The sequence below is a fragment of the Quercus lobata genome, chromosome 8, assembly GCF_001633185.2.
Source record: "Quercus lobata isolate SW786 chromosome 8, ValleyOak3.0 Primary Assembly, whole genome shotgun sequence".
Lineage (NCBI taxonomy): Eukaryota > Viridiplantae > Streptophyta > Magnoliopsida > Fagales > Fagaceae > Quercus > Quercus lobata.
In genome coordinates this window covers 58,510,401-58,533,518 of record NC_044911.1, presented here as the reverse complement: position 1 = coordinate 58,533,518, position 23,118 = coordinate 58,510,401, and the positions used below count along the sequence as shown (strand labels likewise).

Genomic DNA, 23,118 nt, shown 5'->3' with positions numbered 1-23,118 from the left:
GCATGGTCCTCAGACTCAAACCTATGGGGAAACCAACTACTTAAAATCTAAGTTTTGGACAGAATTAAGGTATTGCATGGTCCTCGGACTCAAACCTATGGGGAAACCAACTACTTAAAATCTAAGTTTTGGACAGAACCAAGGTATTGCATGGTCCTCGGACTCAAACCTATGGGGAAACCAACTACTTAAAATATAAGTTTTGGACAGAATTAAGGTATTGCATGGTCCTCGGACTCAAACTTATGGGGAAACCAACTACTTAAAAACTAAGTTTTGGACAGAACTAAGGTATTGCATGGTCCTCGGACTCAAACCTATGGGGAAACCAACTACTTAAAATCTAAGTTTTGGACAAAACCAAGGTATTGCATGGTCCTCGGACTCAAACCTATGGGGAAACCAACTACTTAAAAAACTAAGTTTTGGACAGAATCAAGGTATTGCATGGTCCTCGGACTCAAACCTATGGGGAAACCAACTACTTAAAACTAAGTTTTGGACAGAACCAAAGTATTGCATGGTCCTCGGACTCAAACCTATGGGGAAACCAACTACTTAAAAAACTAAGTTTTGGACAGAATTAAGGTATTGCATAGTCCTCGGATTCAAACCTATGGGGAAACCAACTACTTAAAATCTAAGTTTTGGACAGAACCAAGGTATTGCATGGTCCTCAGACTCAAACTTATGGGGAAACCAACTACTTAAAATCTAAGTTTTGGACAGAACCAAGGTATTGCATGGTCCTCGGACTCAAACTTATGGGGAAACCAACTACTTAAAATTTAAGTTTTGGACAGAACCAAAGTATTGCATGGTCCTCGGACTCAAACCTATGGGGAAACCAACTACTTAAAAAACTAAGCTTTTGACAGAACTAAGGTATTGCATGGTCCTCGGATTCAAACCTATGGGGAAACCAACTACTTAAAATCTAAGTTTTGGACAGAACCAAGGTATTGCATGGTCCTCGGACTCAAACCCATGGGGAAACCAACTACTTAAAATCTAAGTTTTGGACAGAACCAAGGTATTGCATGGTCCTCGGACTCAAACCTATGGGGAAACCAACTACTTAAAAACTAAGTTTTGGACAAAACCAAGGTATTGCATCGTCCTCGGACTCAAACCTATGGGGAAACCAACTACTTAAAAAACTAAGTTTTGGACAGAACCAAGGTATTGCATGGTCCTCGAACTCAAACCTATGGGGAAACCAACTACTTAAAATCTAAGTTTTGGACAGACCCAAAGTATTGCATGGTCCTCGGACTCAAACCTATGGGGAAACCAACTACTTAAAAAACTAAGTTTTTGACAGAACTAAGGTATTGCATGGTCCTCGGATTCAAACCTATGGGGAAACCAACTACTTAAAATCTAAGTTTTGGACAGAACCAAGGTATTGCATGGTCCTCGGACTCAAACCTATGGGGAAACCAACTACTTAAAAACTAAGTTTTGGACAAAACCAAGGTATTGCATGGTCCTCGGATTCAAACCTATGGGGAAACCAACTACTTAAAATCTAAGTTTTGGACAAAACCAAGGTATTGCATGGTCCTCGAACTCAAACCTATGGGGAAACCAATTACTTAAAAAACTAAGTTTTGGACAGTACCAAGGTATTGCATGATCCTCGGACTCAAACCTATGGAGAAACCAACTACTTAAAATCTAAGTTTTGGACAGAACCAAGGTATTGCATGGTCCTCGAACTCAAACCTATGGGGAAACCAACTACTTAAAAAACTAAGTTTTGGACAGAACCCAGGTATTGCATGGTCCTTAGACTCAAACCTACGGAGAAATCAACCACTTAAGGAGAATTCTAGATTGCTCAGACCTACGGGATGATTATATACTAAAAGTTGGATTAAGTCCTAGATGGAATGAAGATCCCGACCTATCCTTGGATCCTCAGTTTTAAGGGAACTGATGCAAACGAGCGTTTAAGTTCAGTACGATCGTACCTCAATCCTCGGACCAGATGCCAAAAATGGCTAAGGCTAGGAAGGATATTAATCAGGTGGCATAGCACCCTAGTACTTGGCGACCCGCATGGGCAGCTCATTTTGGGTTACCCCTCCTCGGATGATTGCCTCCTACACAGTACCGAGCATTCAGCTGTTATCTTGGTTAGTCTTGGGTATGTAACCTTTTTCAGGTTGACATTATTGTGTCGGATAATTTCAATAAGCTCGGAATAATATCTTTTTCTTTGCAAGGGCCTCGGCCCTAAGTATCGTCTTTTCAGGTTGGCATTATTGCGCGGGATAGTTTCAATAAGCTCGAAATAATATTTTTTCCTTAATAACTCGGCCCTAGGTATCTTTTTTTTTTTAGGTCGGCATTATTGTGCCGAATAGTTTCAATAAGCTCATAAAGATATCTTTTTCTTAACAGGGGTTTCGGCCCTAAGTATCGTTTAGAATGATAAAATAAAATAAAATAAAATAAAATAAAATAAAAAAATCGTATAATAGCACATCCATTCACAGCATAACTATTGCAGAAAAGAAAGAATACATAGAATAAAATAATGTAAACTTTTATTAATATAAAAAAGTAGTACAGTGTACAATGAGGGGCTTAAACAAGCCTATACAGGAAGCTAATTACAAAAGCGAAAATAAAAAGAAAGTACACAATGAAATGACGAATCTTTCTAAACTCTGCTCCAGTAATGATCGTGTATAAGAGGGTGACCCCCTTTGATGGATGAGGAGAAGAAGAGGAAGAAGTAAAAGTACCAGGATGGATCCGGTGATGGGAAAGAAGAAGAAGAGGAGGCAAAAGGAGGCACCAGTGAAGGAAGAGAGGAAGAAGCAGGGATACTTAATCCCTGTGTCAGCCCTTACTCCTATCACACTGGTACCATATTAGCTATGCTCGAAAGAGAGCGGATGGTACTGATGATGAGCAACCCCAGCTCAGTTGCACCAAAAATTTGATGCGATTAACGCCTGCTTCGAATTTTGGCTGAAGGAAGGTGAAAAATATCTTGAGTCTATGCCTACCCTATCCTGACTAAGACATCTTAAGCTTCGGAGGGACATGGTGCTTCTGGAGAGGGTGTGGTTCCTTCACCCCTGCTTTTACCTCAAACATATCACACTCTAAGGTTTAATTGCGCTAATAAGGAAAACCTTGAGCGCAGCTTGAGGTTTAAGGCTTTAGAAAGGTTAAAGGGTCTCTATGTAAAGGAAGTACCCTTTTGCCTCGCTTCTTATATGGAAGGTAAGTTCAGTGGTATTTAATCCGTACAGATTTCCAAGAAGAGCTGCAAACGAGATAGTGTCCACTCAACTCCCCAACGCCATCTATAACCGTCAGATTTGATTAGCCTCGTAAAGGGAAGTTATTAAAGACGCGCCTCGTACACGGAAACGACTGGAGCGCATTGTGAGTAAATCTAAAAGAATGTCTCGTAATCCGGCGCATTTTTTAGGCAGATGAAGAGACACCGACATTAATGAAGGACAAAGCTGGGCAAGCCATGATACCGGCCTAACATTATCAAAACACTCCTTCCCGATCAAGAGGTCGGACAGCAGGATTTTGAGGGGCTATTGTAGGGCCCAATAATTTGTGGCCCTGGCCCACTTTTACATTGGGATCCAAGGCCCGAGCCGAGGAGGGATATAGCCGAGGACATACAATAAGAGTCCAAGTAGCCTTGAGACATAGCCGAGGATGACTCTGTCCTCGGCATCCCCAAGGCCCTTCCAAAGGAAAGGGTCAGAACAGTATAGGAATAGTTTTGGGAAAAACCTAAAATATCCGCGTTAATAGAGAAAGGACCCCTAGATAATATGGCGACAAAGGACAAAGGGAAAGCTGCCATTACTGCCATTGAATACTCTGCACCTGACAGGACCATGCTCTACAGCTTTTACAACCACCCCCAACCACTTTGGGTATGAGTTGATGGGACAAGTATCAATCCTGGAAAGTCGAACCTACAAGTGGATGTTGGAGGGAGGGGTAAAGGTTAGTATAAAAGGAGAAGTAAGCAGTCAAGGAAAGGTGGCTGGGAAAAAGGCCAAGAACTAGAGCCTCCCAGACCCCATCGAGGAGATGGACTTCTCGAGCGAATATAGTTTATTTTCCATATGAACACCTCGACTAACCACCGTCCGATGACCAAGGCCTAGCCTTTCAAACCCACACTCTACAAATTATATTGTTTGGGCTTTTTCACGTGCGAACCCAATACTATTTTGGAGTCATTACAAATTGAGTCCTTACAATTATAATTTATTATATTTTTCATAAAAATAGTTTATTGGTAAATTTTTTAAGGGTATTTGGTAATAAAACAAAATTTAGATACAGTATTTAGATGCTGTTCTTTAGTTTTTCTTTTTAAAATTCTATTATGTGAATTTTTTTTTCATGGAATAGAAGTGTATTTTTTAATTAAGTAGCCACATAGTTGAATCTTAAAAGGGAAACCTAAAAAACAACACTTAAGGTACTGATAAGACTCTTGTTTGAATAATAAAAAGGGAAATGTTAACAAGTACCGCACGGTACTTGTTAAAAGGATTGTCAAAAGTGGAAAAAAAATGCAAAAAATTATTAAAAGGGTTGTCAAAAAGAATAAAAATTTATTAAAAATTTGTTAATTTTTTATGACAAAAGGTTGCACAAAAGTGATTGTTAACGAGCACCGTAAGGTGCCTGTTAACACAACCCTAATAAAAAAGTACCACATTTTAACAAATTAAGTCCAAAATTCATCTACCTCATGTCATGCAAAGTTGTGTAAAAAAAAAAAAAATACATAATTGTTATAATAACTATGTAAATTGATACTGACATTATTCATTATGCATTTTATTTTTTAATTTTTTTTTCTTTTTATATGTCAAAAACAAAAGAAAAAAAGTGAATATTGATTATTGTATGTGAAGAAATTAAGAGTGACAATTAAAAAAATTGATATTTAAGTAAATGTTATGTAAAATAAATAATCAGATAAAGAACATTTTGAAAAGTGAATAAAAATATAAAAATAAAAAGTGTATTTTTATACTAAAATAGACCCAAAAAAAATTGCACAAAATGATACGGAATGCTCTAATTCCTTTGAATTAGTATTAAGATTTTGTGCAGATAATTGTGACAAACTATCATTGTGAAAGTTGGCAATTAAACAAATCACAAATTAGTTGCTGAAAAAATAAACCACATACAATATAAGTATAAAAGCACATGACAAATAAAATATTTTTGAAAAGTCTAAATAGTTTTCAGCCTCAAATGGGTGATTTTTATATTTTATATTATAAAAAAAAAAAAAAAAAAACAATATTCATAACTTTTCAAAGTCTTCAATCTGTGGCCGACAGTGATCTGTGGTTCATCAGGAGACTGTGACTTTCCAAGCAACATGCACTAATTTACATGAGGGCTATGAGGTGTATCGTTTGTCCCAAAAACTTCTGAAAAAAATAAAAAAAAATAAAAACTTCTGAATATAAGTGTAATTAATCATTAATTATTTTGCTCATTGATTTATGTGGTCTGTTGCTAGGGAGCGAAGATATTGAAGGCTTCTCTATACTCAAAGACCGTTCTAACTGATGTCTTCCTCCCGGAAGTCAAATATGAGACATGCACGGTATATATAAAAACAAAGGCATAACCTTTATTTTGAAAAAAACAAGGGCATAACATAAATATATACTCATTCTTCTCAAAAAATAGTGGATCCCATTATTCATAAAAATTATATATATATATATATATATATATATATAGTAGATTCCACTAATTAAATTCATTATAGGATTTGCAATTCATGTAAGAGGGAAAAGTATACATTTATGATACTCTCAAAGTATTCAATAATTTTCCGCTCAAGAGTATTGCTAAAATGTCGTTTTTTTCATTGCGAATATGTTTTAAATGTTGGTCAAATCTGATGTGGCAATGTTAAGAGTAATATGCTCACTCTTTTCTCTCTCCCTTTTTGTTTTATGAGTAATGATACAGTCACAAACTATTTAAAAATGTTGATGTGGTCAATCTCTTATTGGTTTTCATCTAAGTCCACTATTAATATCACTTTTTCATTTATTAATAATCATTTACCACATCAACTATTTGTAAAATATTTTGTATCTCTAGTATTATTCTTATTTTATTTGAGGCTTTAGTTGAGCACCATTATGTTTATGTTTCATCAAAATGAGATTCAAATATGTTAGGGTCCATTTGCTAATACTATTAGGGTTTCTTTTTTCAAAACTACGCGAAAACAATTTTTAAAAAAGTGTACTAAAAACATGGGAAAAAATTGCCAAATAGACTATTTGTGGGAAAAAATTAGGCGCGTGGCACGTGTTCAAAGTTATTTAGTAAGGTAGACTGTTTTTGAAAGTCGAGTTTGGCAAACTCGACTTTGGGCTGAAAAACGAACACTATAGTGGCGTTTTTTTAGTGGCTATAGCAGCGTTTATAGAAAACGCCACTATAGGTAACCTATAGTGGCGTTTTTGACAAACGCCACTAAAAAAAACGCCACTATTGTGTCTGTATTCCAGCCCAAAGTCGAGTTTGACAAACTCGACTTTCAAAAACAGTCTAACTAACTAAATAAGTTTCAACGCGTGTTGTCCGGCTAAAATTTTTCAGAATTTTCACTGTTTGGCAAATTTTGCCTAAAAACATGTGTTTAGAGTATTTATAATGAAAACGTTAGTTTGGGGTAATTATCAACCACTTTGTATGGTCGAGTTATGATGACCTCAACAATGAGTTGCTTAAGGATGACTGAGGGGCTAAGGCACAACTTGTTTTCTTTACCCCCGATCAGTCCCAACGTGACCAATGGCCATCCTAAAGGTTACCTCTTCTTCCCTCGCCTCATTGAAACCCCCTCCGTCCAACAACACCCATCAACAATGGTCTTTGTGGATTCTCTACCATCATTCGATCTGAATGTCATCTTATCCCGTGACACCGTTTGGCTAATTCTTTTGCAGTTGATCATTTGTCCCTTAAGCACAAATAATATTTTACAATTGTGGAAATTAATTGTTGTTACTCCTTTTGCAAACTCAGGAACCACTTTTCTTTATCTTTTTTAAAAGAATAAGTAGTCTGCACCCGGCCGTTTGTAACCTTTCTTTAATCTTTAGTCAATTCTAGCGAGGTAAAGCTTGGTACAAACACATATCTTTGAAGATAAAAAAATCTTTTGAAAAAAAAAAAAAAAAAAAAAAAACAGGAATCATCGAAAGCTACAATAATTTTCCATTTCCAACAAAAGAAAAACAAAACATAAAAATATAATTAGAGATTGATCCAGGGAGAATTTTGATCTTTTACATCAGATTGAGAAGTCGATCTCTGTGAAAATTTAAAGACCATTTGAATAAAACCACATCAATATTCCCATTAACCAAGTAAGCAAGCAGTATAAAGGAAAATGAAGAATGAACTTGATTCATATTTTTTTGATAAAAGAGAACTTTTTTAAATTTAAGAACTAAAACAGATTCAAGACCAGCTAATATTTTTCCAAGAAAAGAAAGACCTAGAGGGTCAAGAAAGCAACACCAGATTTAACTGACATTTAAAATGACAACGTTATGGCAATCCTACACAACTCTTGCACCTTGAAATTAACTCTCTACGTTGACTTCTCGTTCCAACTTCGGGAGGAAGACATCAGTCAAGACACTCTTCGACTGCAGAGAAGCCTTGAGCAATTTCACACCCTAACCGGAAAAAAAAAAAAAAAAACACATGGGCAAAATAGTTGTTTTCCATAAAACAAGATAGAATGTGCACAGAAAGAAAGAAAAAAAGATAGAAAATAATGACCAACATACCTCTTCCATGCCCAGTTCGACAACTTTCTCCTCAAGATCCCCTAATTGTTTGACATTAAACTTGTTAAGCAATGTGATACTAGAAATGGTAGACATGGGTTTCACCTCCGGATCATCCATTATCATGTATGTAACCACCCCTTTCACATACCCTCTGTCACACCTCAAACCCCAAAGAGTTCAAAACAAGAGAAATATGTCTCAAAGAACCTGTAAATTTTTTTTCATTATTTTTTCTTCGTTTTTGACAATTCAATCCACAACAATCATATCAAGTACCAACATCAAGAATCATTATAATAATTCCATTGAATATACTCTCAAAGTAAGTCAGAGCTCTAAGCAATAATTACAAGGTCCAATGGCCACAAAAGAATAGAGGTCTGAATAAATAATTACATATCAACAACTTGTCCCATTAGTAGAAATAAAGTCACAACCACTATAATATACAAAAGAATGAGTCAACTCTATTCTAAGATGTTCAACATCTAATATCCCCATTACAAAAGTTCAGCCTTCATCAGTAGTTAGTCTAACTACTATTAGCCACCAAAAAGCTGTTTCAAAAGATTGTTGCCTACTCTGAACAATTTATAAAATAATGAAATGAGACAGAACCTAGTAAATAGCATATTTAAAGGGGTGGGGGAAATGCAAGTTTCATCTTCAAAAATAATAATATGACAAGAATGATTTAATAATGAAACACAAATTTTCTCAAAGTAAATACCTTAAAACTATATACTATAATCTGTGAGTATCAACAATATAATTTCCAAAACCATAATATCCAACATAAGATAAATTATCACAAATCTACCACACTACCACATAGACCAGTCAAGGAATCCACCCATTCACAACTTGCATGATATTGTCCTCTCAAGTATGCAGACTCTTGGCCCCATGGACAGCAGCCTCACCCATACCCTCAAGGTTTTTCTCTCCCCCTATGGGCAGCAAAGAGAGTGCGTCAAATAGGACCTCTCTTGCATGTGGTCTCTTGGCCTCATAGATAGCAGTCTCACCCACACACAATCAAGGAACATCTTCCCCCCATGGGCAGCAAAGAAGAACGTGTCATCCAAAGTGAAAGGGCACTGACCTAGATTTGATTCCATTGTCACAAATACCACGAAGACCAAATCGGGTGATCACCAGAAAATCACACATGACATGGTGTTAAAACAACTCACAGGTTACATTACTTTGAAACACATAGTTCATATCCAGGAAGTTTCAGAAAAACCTTAAATAATCTAACTTCTACAAATTTTTAAGGTTTTCAACTTCATTCTTGTTAAGAGATTTTCTATCAATTTCCCACATAACAAGACAAGATAAGCATCTTTAAATTTTCTAATATACCATAAAATCTAAGATTTCCTTATCTAAGATTAAATAAAAGATGCTCATTTTTCCATATCAACAATTCATGCATTTCCCCAAATGCAATACCAAATATGATGTATTTTCATATATAATCATATATATATATATATATATATATATTAAGGTTACAACACAATAGTTTTTAGGAAAATATAGTTTCCATAAGTAGTTTCCAAAAGCGTGTCCAACCCCAAAACAACATTTATGCAAAATGTTTATTTTTCAAAAATCTCATTAAAAAGCTACTTACCTCGCAACCGCAAAATCCTAATTCTCTAAGCTCTAAGGAGATTAGTTAGAACCTAAACAATATCAAGTAAACCTATCACAATAAGCATAGAGCTTGATTGCATCTAGCCACAATTTAGGAATTGCCAAATAATCACTTAATTAGGCAAGCCTAATATTTAATCTCATCAATAATAACATATTCCACTTCCAAAATTTATCAACAAATAGATTCACAAGGCATAAACTCCAATTTATAAAATTAACCCATTTAATATCATCACCAACATTATGACTAGCTTCCATAAAATTTATACTACATCATTAAGAGACCCATGAAAGCAAAATCAATATATCCTCCAAAACAAGAAATTTAGAACTTCAACTAACTCCAAATAAACCCAATGGCAATGGAAAATTTAAATTTACCAACCATCACATATTATAACTTAAAACCCCTAAATTTCCCACCATACATAAACCTTAAGTAGTCATCAATAGCATAAATTATATATCCACTCATCAAATAATTCCACCAATACAAAACTCATACATAAAAACACATAAATATCACTTCCAATGCTCATAAATCACATGGGTATCATTATTAAAGCTTAGATAAAAATAACCTTAAGCAAAAGTGCAAAACCCACCAAAAAGATGAGAAATTTTTACCTCAAAAAAAGGATGTGAAGGTGTTTATGGGTTCCCAAGAATTTTCCGGTGACCTTGCCAGAAAATGATGGTGGAAATGGTGGTGGTGGTGGTGGTGGTGGTGTGGAAGTGCCGGTGGAGAGGATGAGAGTAGAGAGGAGAGCGTATGACAGAAAACAAACAAACAAATATATATATATATATATATATATATATATATATGAAAAGAAGGAAAGGTTGAGAGTGAGCCGGCCAAAGAGAAGATAAGCTGGAGTGATTGTGTGGTGGGTAATGGGGTTAGGTGGGGCTTTGGCACATGGGAACCCAAAAAATATCTGATCTTGACTTCTTCCTTTTTTTTTCTTTTTTTCTTCTTTATATATATATATATATATATATATATTGCTGACTGGGACGTTTCACCCTCCCCCACTAGATATTGTATTATCAGCCGTTGGTGGGTCAACAAAACTTACATCGCGGGTCATAGAAACCTAGCATGAAGGACATAATGCATTACCGTCATCAGCCACATATCCGTAACAGTTGTTGTTTTGGAGTCTAGAACACCTATAGAATTTCCTGGATGTTAATGATGATTCAATGTCGGGCAATAGGAGAGGGACCTACCAGTACCACCAGAGATGTGAACTTTGTGCTTCAAGAGAGTGTCTTTGTTCACGTTTGGTTCAAGGTAAGTAGTACTTAAATTTTCAATGCTATCATAAATGTTTCCAAAGTTACCCATCATTCCTAAAGCTGCTTTTTCAGGAAGCTTATGATAAGCTATGCACTAGATTTATAAAATCTGAAAAGACTTCTTATCTTTATAGAAAAGAGTTTAATGAGGTGAAAACTGAAAAAACTGATCTGTTAATCAAACTAGATGAGACTACAAGGTTAGTTGATGTCGGACCATGTGCCTAACCGATCCATCCAATGACCAATTGGTGAAGGATGAAGGGGCATAAATCTTTTATAGCATTCGATTACAGACCAAGCCCATTGGTATTAGAGCGAATTGTGAAATCCCTCACAATCCCTCCCTCACAATGTGGCTCCAACGACTCGAACCTATGACCGGGCTCTGGTACCACTTGATAGGCCAAAAACTTATTGACCCTTTGTGATAAATTAACCAATTAATTTAGCCAAGTAAATTAATTAAGTTAATTACATGCAAAGCGTGTGGTAGTACAAATAAATCACCAAATAACTAAATATGCAGCGAAAAATAAATTTGACACGGTGATTTGTTTATGAATGGGAAAAACCTACACGGCAAAAACCCCATCAAGTGATTTTAAGGTCACCACTCTCGAAAATCCACTATTATCAAAACAAACGGTTACAAGTACAGGAATCTTAGTACCTTATACCAACTTATAGTTGAACCCTTGTTAGGACATATGTGTTTCACATGTTAAGAATATATGTCATGATTTTATGTAATTGGTTTTTCCTTTGACAAAATGCACTTTACTTGTATTTGGGTAGATTTAGGATGTTTTTAAATACTTCAAGAAACCTTGTTTCAAGATCAAGTATTGAAGTCTTCAAGTCTGTTCAAGAAAACAAGTTCAGAGTGCAAAATCATTAAAGCTCGACAACTGGCTCGACAGCTGCATCTATCGAGCTTAAGGAAGCTGTTCTACATTCGGTGTACTTGACACCTTCTCGACAGTTGCTCGACACCTTCTATCTGTCGAGGTTTAAGATTTTAAGAATTTCAATCTGATTTTCTTGGGATCCGTGAATGTGTCTTTGGGCTTTCTTTTCTCCTAACCCTAGACATATAAAAGAATCAGTTTAAGAGCTGTCAAAGTGTTCACAAGTTGCACAAGTTTTGAGCAAACTCTATTCAAGCAAATTATGACCGGAGACGAAGTTCTTGCCCTAATTCATCTCTTTCTCTTGAAAAAGTTGCTGTGTATGTACACCGTAGGGTTTTGTGACCAAGCATCTTCTTGATCTTCATCGTGTGGATGAACTGAAAAACTTTGCAACCAACAACCTTCTTAGTTGGTGATTGAAGTCGCGTACTGGGATCCGCGCAATTGGTTAGTCACGTACTGGGAGTCGTGCATCTAAAAGGGGAACTGTCACTACTGAACAAGTCCAATTGGGTATTGGGGTAAGGGTTCAATTGTAGGTTGGTAAGGTACTTGGATTCCTTTACTTGTAACCGCTTGTTGTGATAATAGTGGAGTTTCAGGAGTGGTGACCTGAAAATCACCCGGTGGGATTTTTGCCATTAGATTTTCCCCATTCGTAAACAAATCACTGTGTCTTTTATTTTCCGCTGCATATTTAGTTTATTGGTGATTTGTTTATGCTACCACGCGTTTGCATGATAAATTGATTAATTAATAACTTGGCTAATTAATTAATTAATTTCTATCACAAGGGGTCTTTCAGTTTGTGGCCTATCAACCCTTACTCCAATACCCAATTGGACTTGTTCTGTAATGACAATCTCTCCTTGTAATGCACGGCTCCCAGTACCTGACTAACCAATTGCACGAATTCCAGTACGTGACTTCAATCACCAATTAGAGAAAGTTGTTTGCTGCAAAGTTCTTCAGTTCATCACACACGATGAAGATCGAGAAGATTGTTAGGACATATGTGATTCACTTGTTAGGAACATATGTCACTATTTTATGTAATTGGTTAATACTTTGACAAAACGCACTTTACTTGTAATTGGGTAGATCTAGGATGTGTTTAATACTTCAAGAAACTATGTTTCAAGATCAAGTGTTAAAACCATGCAAGTCTGTCCAAGAAACAAGCTAAAGAAGTGCTGTTCATTAAAACTCAACAGCTAGTTCGACAACTAGCTATCTATCGAGACTTGTAGAACTGTTCAGCCCATGGCTCGACAACAGCTCTAGAACTGTTCAGCCCATGGCTCGACAACAGCTCAACAGATAGGGTATCTATCGAGGTTTATGAAAAACAGATTTTCAGTTCTGTTTTGACTTTAATCCGTGATTATGCGTTTGGGCCTTCTTTTCTCATAACCCTAGACATATAAAAAGATTATTTTAAAGGCCGTCAAAGTGTTCACAAGTTGCACAAGTGTTGAACAAAGTTTGTTCAAGCAAATTGTGATCGGAAACAGAATTTACCTTAGTTCATCATTCTTGTGAAGAAGTTGTTGTGTTTGTGCACCATAGGGTTTTGTGACCAAGCATCTTCTTGATCTTCATCATGGATGAACTGAAGAACTTTGCAGCTAACAACCTTCTCTAGTTGGTGATTGAAGTCGCGTACTGGGATCTACGCGATTAGTTAGTCATGTACTGGGAGTCGTGCATCAAAAGGAGAAATTGTCACTACAGAATAAGTCCAATTGGGTATTGGGGTAAGGGTTCAACCGTAGGTTGGTATAAAGTACTAGGATTCCTTTACTTGTAACCGCTTGTTGTGATAATAGTGGAATTTCGGAAGTGATGACCTTAAAATCACCCAGTGGGGTTTTTGTCATGTTGATTTTCCCCATTCATAAACAAATCACTGTGTCAATTTATTTTCTGCTGCATACTTAGTTTAATTGGTAATTTGTTTGTGCTACCATGCTTTGCATGCTAATTTGATTAATTAATAAACTTGGCTAATTAATCAATTAATTTATCACAAGGGGTCAATTCGTTTTTGGCCTATCAAAGATGCTTGGTCATTAAACCCTACGGTATACAAACACAACAACTTCTTCACAAGAAAGATGAATTAGGGTAAATTATGTCTTCAGTCACAATTTTCTTAAACAAACTTTGCTTAACACTTGTGCAACTTGTGTCATCTTTTATGGCCTTTAAAATAATCCTTTTATATGTCTAGAGTTGTGAGAAAAGAAAACCCAAACATACAATCATGGATTGAATGAAAAACAGTCCTTAAAAACTTAATTTCATAAACCTCGACAGATATCTTATCTGTCGAGCTGCTGTCAAGCCACAGGCTTCAACAGCTCTACAAGTCTCGATAGATAGCTAGCTGTTGAGGTTTAATGAACAGCAATTTTCACACTTGAATCTTGGACAAACTTGCATGCCTTCAACACTTGAACTTGAAACAAGGTTTCTTGAAATATTAAACACATCCTAGATCTACCTAAATATAAGTAAAGTGCATTTTGTCAAATGATTAGTCAATTATATAAAATAGTGACATATGTTCCTAATAAGTGAATCACATATGTCCTAACAGTTGAGACTTTTGTTGTGGAGAACACCTCATTAGAAGAGAAGGTCAAGAATCTCGAGATTGAGCTTAGTTAAGCTAGAACTCAAATAAAGAGAATGTCTAGTGCAAAGCTTGATGAGGTTTTGAGTACTCAAAAGCCTAGTTCTGATAAGACTGGCTTAGGATATGCTGTTTCCTCCAGCCCCTCCTCTTCCATGGATTCTGGATCAAAGACTGTTTTTGTGCCACAATCTGAGAAATGTGATAAATGTATGAAATCCATAACTGATCTATATAATTCTAAATCCTTTGTTAGACCTCACTCTAGTAAGTTTAGTAGTCCTAAAATTGCTCATGTTTGTTACCATTATGGTGTTTCTGGACACATTTGTCATAATTGCTTTAAGTTGTATCCTCAAAAGCAAGTGTTCAAACGGTCATAGGTTTCCTCTCAAGGAACTACACCTTTGTTTGGAGAGTTATTGAAAGTTTTGAGCTTTTTAACTCAATTTCAGAAGAATTCTGATTCTTCTATGTTCTTTAGTAGACATACTCGAACATGTGCATTTTTATCTTCACGACCAAAGACTCATACTGTGTGAGTGATAAAGGAGCCTAAGACTTAATTGTCTTTTCTCTTATCCTCTACTTTAATCCTTTCTATTTAAAGTAAGACTCTCTTTACTTGATTTTTTATCTACTTTTGGAATCATGCTTTCATGAATCTACATCTATCTTCATTCTTTCATGTTGTTTATCTGTTTTTGTTTGGTTGTTTAGTTTTTATTTAGTTTTTTTTTTTTTCAAAATAAAAAGAGAAAAATTAAAAAAAATATATACAAAAACAGTGTATGTTTGTGTACATTGGTACTTGTGTACCTTGGATAGCCATTAAAACAAAATTTTCTAAACTTTGTATCTTTTGTAACTTAGATGAACATCTCAATGCACAACTAAATAAGTAAACTTTGTGGCTCGTGTTTGTGATGAGTACGATAAAGTAATCTCTTGTACTTAACACTCATATCACTCTTTTTTAAGGGAATGACTAAAAAATCCTAAGAGAAAGACATAAATAACCATCTCACCACTAAAACCCGCCAATCATGAATAATATATGTATGCTTTGACATAGCAAAATTGTGATGTTTAAGCTTAACATAATTGAGTATTTCTTCTCTCTCTCTTATATGCTCATGCATGATATGCTTAAAAGAAAAAAATATGCAAAGAAAATCAAAAGCAAAAAAGAATCAAAATGTTTTTAAATATGGTTGCAAGTGTGTTTCTATGAGATGTGGGAGTTATAGAATGTACCTCAAAGGTGATAGTCCCCATCAAGTAGTTATGATTGTGTGTGAGTTAAATTGATTTTCTCATGTCTTAAATCGTTATAACATAAGACACTTATGCAATCTTATGATGTTTTCATACACAACATGTAAAATTCTTTGCTACTTTTGATACATGTGTAGGAATAATGTGATTTGGCCATCACAAAAGGATACATGTGTTAATGTATACTCACTAAACTGTCTTGACTCGATTTTGAAATATAAAATTGGTTGAACTTGTTTAGTGTGTGTGTATGTGTATGTGTGTGTGTGTGTGTGTGTGTGTGTGTGTATTTTGGATCTATGAATGCTTTGCATTTTCTTATTGAGAGATGTTTTTGAGAGCTTAACATGTTGATTGGATCTATGTTTGAGTAGCTTGCTTGTTTGCATTCATCTCTGTGCGTTTTTCCTCTCTTTGAAAAACTGCTTTTTATCAAGCTCGATAGCATCTCAACAGATCCTTGACAGCTTTCTATCTATCGAGCCCTTTATACTTCCTTTCTCAACAAAAGTTATCGCATACTCGATCTATCGAGGTTTTTGGACTTTGTCTCGATAGCTTCTCGATCCATCGTGAAACTATCTGGCCGATAGATCCTCGACAGATTCTTGATCCATCGAGGTTGGCTTTTGCTCGATAGCAGCTCGACAACTTCTTAATCTATTGAGACCCTCTTGCCTGCATTGCTTTTCACATGTTTTGCATCTTTTTATTATCTTGTCATCCATAGCATCTTGTTTCATTACATTCAATCATTTATATGGATTCTTTGTGCCCCCTTGATCATCTTAGATCATCTCTATGTTTCTTGGGTGAAGTTTTATGGCTTCTTGTACCCTTTGTCAATCATGACAAAAAGGGGGGAGAAAATGTGGTTTCTTTTTAAGATTCTACATGTTAGGGGGAGAAATACATGTCTTTGTAAGGGGGAGTTGTGTTTCATCTTGTTCGGGGAAGTGTTTACCTCTTTGTTGTTTTAGGAGCTTCTTGTACGCCAGTCTTGTGACCATGTTTACATACATTGTGCTTATCCTTGATATATATATATATATATGATGTATGTCTTCTTCACCTATCTCTCCATGTATTGTTTCTTTTCTCTCTTTATACACATGTTTCTTTACATATACAATCTTATATTTCTGTTTTACACTAAAATGCCTTGATGAGTTTTGTTTAAAGTGTTTTAGAAAGACAGGTTGTCAAAATCTATCATGCCATGAATTCTCTTCTTGCAAAGTTTTTCAAGAGCTTGTGTTAGGATTAGATTTTATTGTATTTAACAAGTGCGTATGAGTTAAGTGATTTATGACTTCTCTCATATTTCATTTGTTTATTGTGATTTTGTCACAGATTGCCAAAAAAGGGAGATTGTTAGGACATATGTAGATATTGTTAGAAACATATGTAATTGTAAATTGGCTAATCCTTTGACAAAACGCACTTTACATGTAATTGGTTAAATCTATAATGGGTTTAGTACTTCAAAGAACAAGAGTTCAAGCCTAGTATTAAAGTCATATAAATTTGTCCAAAAAACAAGTGAAGAAGTGTTGTTCATTAAAGCTCGACATATAGCTCGATAAATATATCTATTGAGGTCTCGACAACTGCTCGACAGATATAGTATCTATCGAGATCTACGAAATCAGAATTTCCAAATCAGATTTTCGGCCCATGCTGACATGTATGTGTAGAGTTTCTTTTCTTACAACCCTAAACATATATAAGGCTTATTTTAAAGGATGTCACATAAGAGAATACAAGGAGAACACATGAAAAAGTGACTGAGTGTCTTATTCTCTCTGAAAGAAGCTACTGCATCATTGCGCCTTAGGGTTTTGTAACCAAGTATTTTTTGATCATCATTGTTAATGAAGTGAAGAACTTTGCAGCCAACATCTTCTTCAAGTTGGTGAGTTAGTCACATACTGAGAGTCGTGCATCATTGATTAATTACGTACTAGGTTCCATGCAAAAGGGTGGCGTTCATATATTGAAAAGTTCAAAGGTTCTGAAGCGGTGAAGGTTTCTACTGTAAGTTCATTTACGGGGATTGTAGAGTCTAAGGACAAAGGTTTTGTACTAGACCTGAAATTTCTCTTTATTATAGTGGATTGCTTTTCGGGAAAGTTTCCCCCCAAGTTTTTTACTGTGAAACTAGTTTGTTTAATTGGTTTTCTTGAATTATCATATCTTGTTTTATTTATTTTTCCGCTGTGTATGATATTGACATGATATTGATGTTTGTTTGTTTTAATAAGATTTATTCATAATAAATCTAATTAACAACTTGGGTTTAAAACTTGTTAATTCTATCAACCGAAGTCTAAATTTCTCAACATTATTTATGGGTCCCATTGTACTATCCAGCTAGCTTTTAACCTTATTTTCTACACTTTCAGTAAAAAATTTTCAATTTCAGCTAAATAAGCTGTTCCCAAACGAACCCTCAAACACAAAACTATTTTTCATGGTTTGTGACTTCTCCCAACATGAATCTAAGGTAAAATCTCCTTCACCTACCTTTTAATATCTTTGGGTTTTTATCCTATCTTGTTAGGATTGCTCTTTGATGTTGTGAGTTTGTTTTTGGGAGTTGTTTTATGGAGTTAGTTGGGACATTTAAGACTTGATTGGAGGTTTTTAATATAATGAGGTGAAATGGATGGATGTATTGCTTGGCCACCGTGTGAGTTAGATTTCTTAAGAAATCATTTGGGTTTTTTGATTTATATGGGAGATTGGGGTTAATTTTTGAAAGAGGGTTTCCTTGCATTTTGAAATAACTTTGGGATATGTGAGTGTGAGTATAGTGTTAACTATAAATTTATGCAAGTGATGTGAGCATGTGCTTTTTGCATACCAAGTGTTTGATAAATTGTTTATATGAGATTATGGATTTGATTCCTTGTTTTTAATATGCTTTAAATCATGTGGTTTTAATGTGAATAAAGTCTCAAAGCATTTGGGCTAGTATTAAAATTATAGCAATTTTATTTTGGATTCTAAAGTTGTGAGGGGTAGATTTGACTCAATTGCAATATGTGATTTTTAATAAATTATATAAAAATATTTTTGAGCTGAATTTTCTATGGTACTTTGTGTGTATATATATAGGGGTATGTTCCCTTAAATTTTGAATTAATCAAATAACTTTTCATAGACCAAACCATTTTTACAAAATGGTTGGCCTACTATGTAGTGAATCTGAAAGTGTGATGAAAACACTGACATTTTGTGGAATTTACTTCAAACATTTGTTGAGTGGATTGGCTTGTAAATTCATGTGTTTCACTTAGTTGATTTTAATTATGATTTGGTTTAATCATTTAGTACCCAAAAAGAAAACTCGTGAGATATGCTACCTCTATTTTGAAGTGATGTGTTTTATGTTATGCTTATATGCACATTTCTTGTAGTAGAGAATTAAATGCCTTAGTTTTGTGTTATGGCACTATGAGTTCTCTTGTATGCTTGTTTGGTTTCCGTTTGGGAATGGATACTTGTCTTAGGTTGGGCAAGCTAGGCTTTAGGGCATTTGGTTCGATTTTAGGAGATTGTTTTGATTTATGGAGATAAGTGTAATGGTACTTTGTGATAGGCCTTGTTATTTATAGGCTTGATTATTCTGTTTCTAGGTTCTGATACTCTTGGTGATGGACCTAGTGACTAGATTGATTGATTTTATGATGCTCGGTTGAGGGAAATTTGGTTGGCTTTTCGAGCTAAGTGGCTTTTTAATGGGATTTTTAGAAAAATAATCATATTGTATAAAATGTTGTTTTTGGGTTAAACATGTTTTGGAAAATTATTTGTGAAACTATGGTTTACTAAAAATAGTCGTTTTGTGACCCTACTATATATGATTACATATGAAAATAGCATCATGTTTAATATTGCAAATGAGGAAATGCATGAATATTTGGCATAGAAAAGAAAAGCATCTTGAATTCCTTTGATAGTGGATTTCGTGGATTTATGGTATTATTTGAAAATACTAAAGATGTTTTATTGGGAAATTGATAGAAAACCTTGTTGACAAAGAATGAAATTGAAAACCTTACAAACTTTGTGGAAGTCTTGGTTATTTAAGGTTTTTCTAAACTTTGTGGAAATAAACTATGTATTTGAAAGTACATGTAACCTGTGAGCTTTATATTGTTTTAACCTTATGCTATGTGTGATTTCCTGGTGATCACCCGATTTGATTTCCGTAGTTTTTGTGACAACGGTGTTAGATCCAGGTTAGTGCCCTTCACTTTGGATGATGCGTTCTTTCCTGCCCCCCATGGGGGAAGAGATTCCTTAATTGTGTATGGGTGGAGCTGCTACCTATGGGGCCAAGAGACCACATGCAAAAGAGGTCATATTTGTGCTGGATTTCCTTGTTTTTGGTTTTGGAAAGGTGTTATTGCTCATAGTACATAGTATGTAGTTCCATGGAAATTATTGCTACAAGCTTGGCACTATCTTGTATAATCATTTTTGTCATATTATTATTGAAAAATGATTTAATAGTATTTCAATTGAAATTCCCAATTATAACATGTTTTGTAAAATGCTCATTATCACAAAACTTGCATTTCCCTTACCCCCATTAATTATGCTATTTATTGGGCTTTAGCTCATCCCATCCTCCAACACTTTTACAAATCAATTGCTATATGTCAGGCATGAAGCTTAGTTTATTGGTGGCTATTGGAGTACTATGCTAATTGGGAGACTTGTGTTATAAATAGTTGGTGACTCAGCTTTGCTAATTTTAAAAAAGCCATAGTTAGTTCTTTTGGAGATGAAACTCTTGGAGTTGTAATCCTTGGGTGTGCCAATCCTAGATTTGCTTTTGGAGTTTCTAGGGGGGTTTGTGGTCCTGTGTTGATTCATTTGGAGTTTTGGAATAAATTCCAGTATTTTGGCAACACATGAGTTGTAGTTGTATTGTTGTAAATATGTTGTAAAGCTCTGACTTATATTATGGAGAGAGTAGTGTGTTTATTTATATTTATCATAAGGAAAAAAAAATACAGTTTCTTTTTATGGTGCTTTTTCTAATACTTTCTGGCCAGCTAGGCCGTAATAGAAATCCTCTTAATCGCCACACTCCCGTGTCTTCCACGTTTTCCTCATTCTTCAAATTAGCAACAACTGCTGCAGGGGCACCACCACCAGCCGGGGCAGCAACAGCATCAGCACCATTGCCTCCCATGGTTGTCTGTCTCTCACTCTTTAAGCGTTATAATAGCCGGAAATATGATCAATAAGGGAGAGAGAAAAAAAATGTAAGAGTACTAATTAGGAAGCTAAGTTGGAAGGCAATAGTAAACGCTTAATAATGATAGAGAGCAAAGACAATAGTGATTTTTTTAATCATTAAATCTTTTAGAAATTTAAGGTTTGAAAAATGTGTAACTTTATAAATAGGATGTTAATTTCTACCTCTAGTTTTCCTTCTGGTTTCAACAATGGAAGAAGAACATCAGTGAGAACAGTCTTTGACTGCAGAGAAGCCTTCAGCAACTTCACTCCCTAGCAAAAGCAAAGATAAAAAGATCAAAATGATTCTTATGTATTTATATGTTATACATAGAAGTGACCACAATGCTCAACGAGTCAATGGTAAAAACATGGTTACCTGGTTACAATATCTCGTTTTTCGATATTAAACCAAAGATTTTTTTTTTTTTTTTTTTTCCCTTCCTGAATTACACACTTGCTACTTGCTAGTCTACCTAAAAGGACAATTAATATTATCATGTTTAGGAATAAGGATTTGTGTAGCTACAAATAGTATCTTCAGCTTGCTTATTTTATAAAATTCACCAAAACGAAAGTACAAAAATAACAGGACGATCCATAGATGTTCCGCACAAAGGACACAATGCGCTGCGGCTAGGAATGGCGCATGGATCTAAAAATCAGAGACGAATGCGAGATCATTATTCATTACAACACCTACAGAATATCATGGATGTTGATATATGATTGAACGTTTGGCCGGCGATTGGAGAGGGCCTCCAGCATTACCAGGGAAATATACTTTGGGGTACAGAAGAGAGGATTGGTTCACGTATGGTTGAAGATAAGTAGGACTAAAATTCTTAAAGCTCTCGTAAATGATTTTCAAGCTGCCCACCATTTCCTGATTGAGAAACGGAACGAAAGATTGACAGACAGGGCAAGAATGGTAAAAAGGAAGTCGATGAATTCCTTGCCAGCTTCAGCGTAAATCACTCGGTGACTCCTATTGTCTATAAATAATTTCAGGCTTACCTTAGTGTTAGCCATGGCCCGTGTTTGGTATATGTGAAGGGTTATGGAACTTTCAATGGATTGTCTATAATATAGTTCAGTGGCTGCTTTGGCTTGGCTGTTTCCTTTTTATATAGAATTCACTCTGGGAGGTGCCTTATTTAGCTACCCTCTTCATTGGCACTCGTTATTCACGAACCTTGGGCAACTGGAACGGTAAAATAATCATTTGCTGCATGCATGGACTCGACTTTCTCAATGGAAAATCCTTTCAATTTTGGCCACAAATTGACGAGAGTTATGAGTAGTAATAACTTCAAGCAAAGGAGAAGCCAAATGGAGTTAGTGCACAATATTTCGAAAGGAATAGCTGGACCATCGATCTTAGGTAAGTCTTAGCATTCCGATCAGCTCATAAATTCCTCAAAAAAAAAAAAAAAAAAAAAAAAAAAAAAAACAGCTCATAAAAAAATTCTTATATATTTTTGCTATATTAGATTATTTGTTTTACACTACATTTCATTAAAATATCAAATATTCTTGATTTTTAATTATTTATCTTTCTTCACACATGTCCAACAACAAACATCTACTCTTTTCTTTTATCTTCAGAGTACATAAAAAAAGAATAAAAAACTAAATGTAAGATAAATAGTGTTAGTATAAATTTACATAATTACTATTACAACTATATATTTTTACATAATTTTGCATGGTTTGATGTGGGTAAATTTTTGGCTTGATTGCTTAAGATATGGTACTTTTTTTGTTATACAAGCACTAATGCAAGCGCTCTGCATTGTAAAGTAACTCTTTTTACACCATATGATGTTTATACAGCCAAAAAGGTGTTTATTCATGTTTAATTTGCAGCACTTCACATATAAGTGCAATTCATGCATCTTTAATTTCCATTGCCCAAATCGACCACTTTCTCCTCAAGAACCCCTACATCCTTGACATTAAACCTGTTAAGCAGAGTGACACAAGAGATGGTGGACATGGGTTTCACCACTAGATCATCCATCACCATGTATGTAACCACTCCTTTCACGTACCCTTCCTCACTGGAGGAAGAGCCCACATTCGTTGCGCGTGGTGGGTCTACGAAATTTACATTATCATTCATATATAGAGCGCTCGCAATTAGGACACTTTGCGCTGGAGTCATTACTCACATATGAGTAACAGCTATACTTTCTAGAGCACC

The 23,118-nt window shown here is 35.2% G+C and overlaps 1 long non-coding RNA gene across 1 annotated transcript; it reads right to left on the bottom strand.

Annotated features, from left to right (window-relative positions):
- Positions 1-7,547: 7,547 nt before the first annotated feature.
- On the bottom strand, positions 7,548-10,302 carry LOC115957972. Its single transcript, XR_004084429.1, has 4 exons — positions 10,149-10,302; positions 9,496-9,547; positions 7,851-8,004; positions 7,548-7,736 (listed from the first exon to the last, which is right to left on the bottom strand). It is a non-coding gene; the product is annotated as an uncharacterized LOC115957972 (long non-coding RNA).
- Between the last annotated feature and the right edge of the window lie 12,816 nt (positions 10,303-23,118).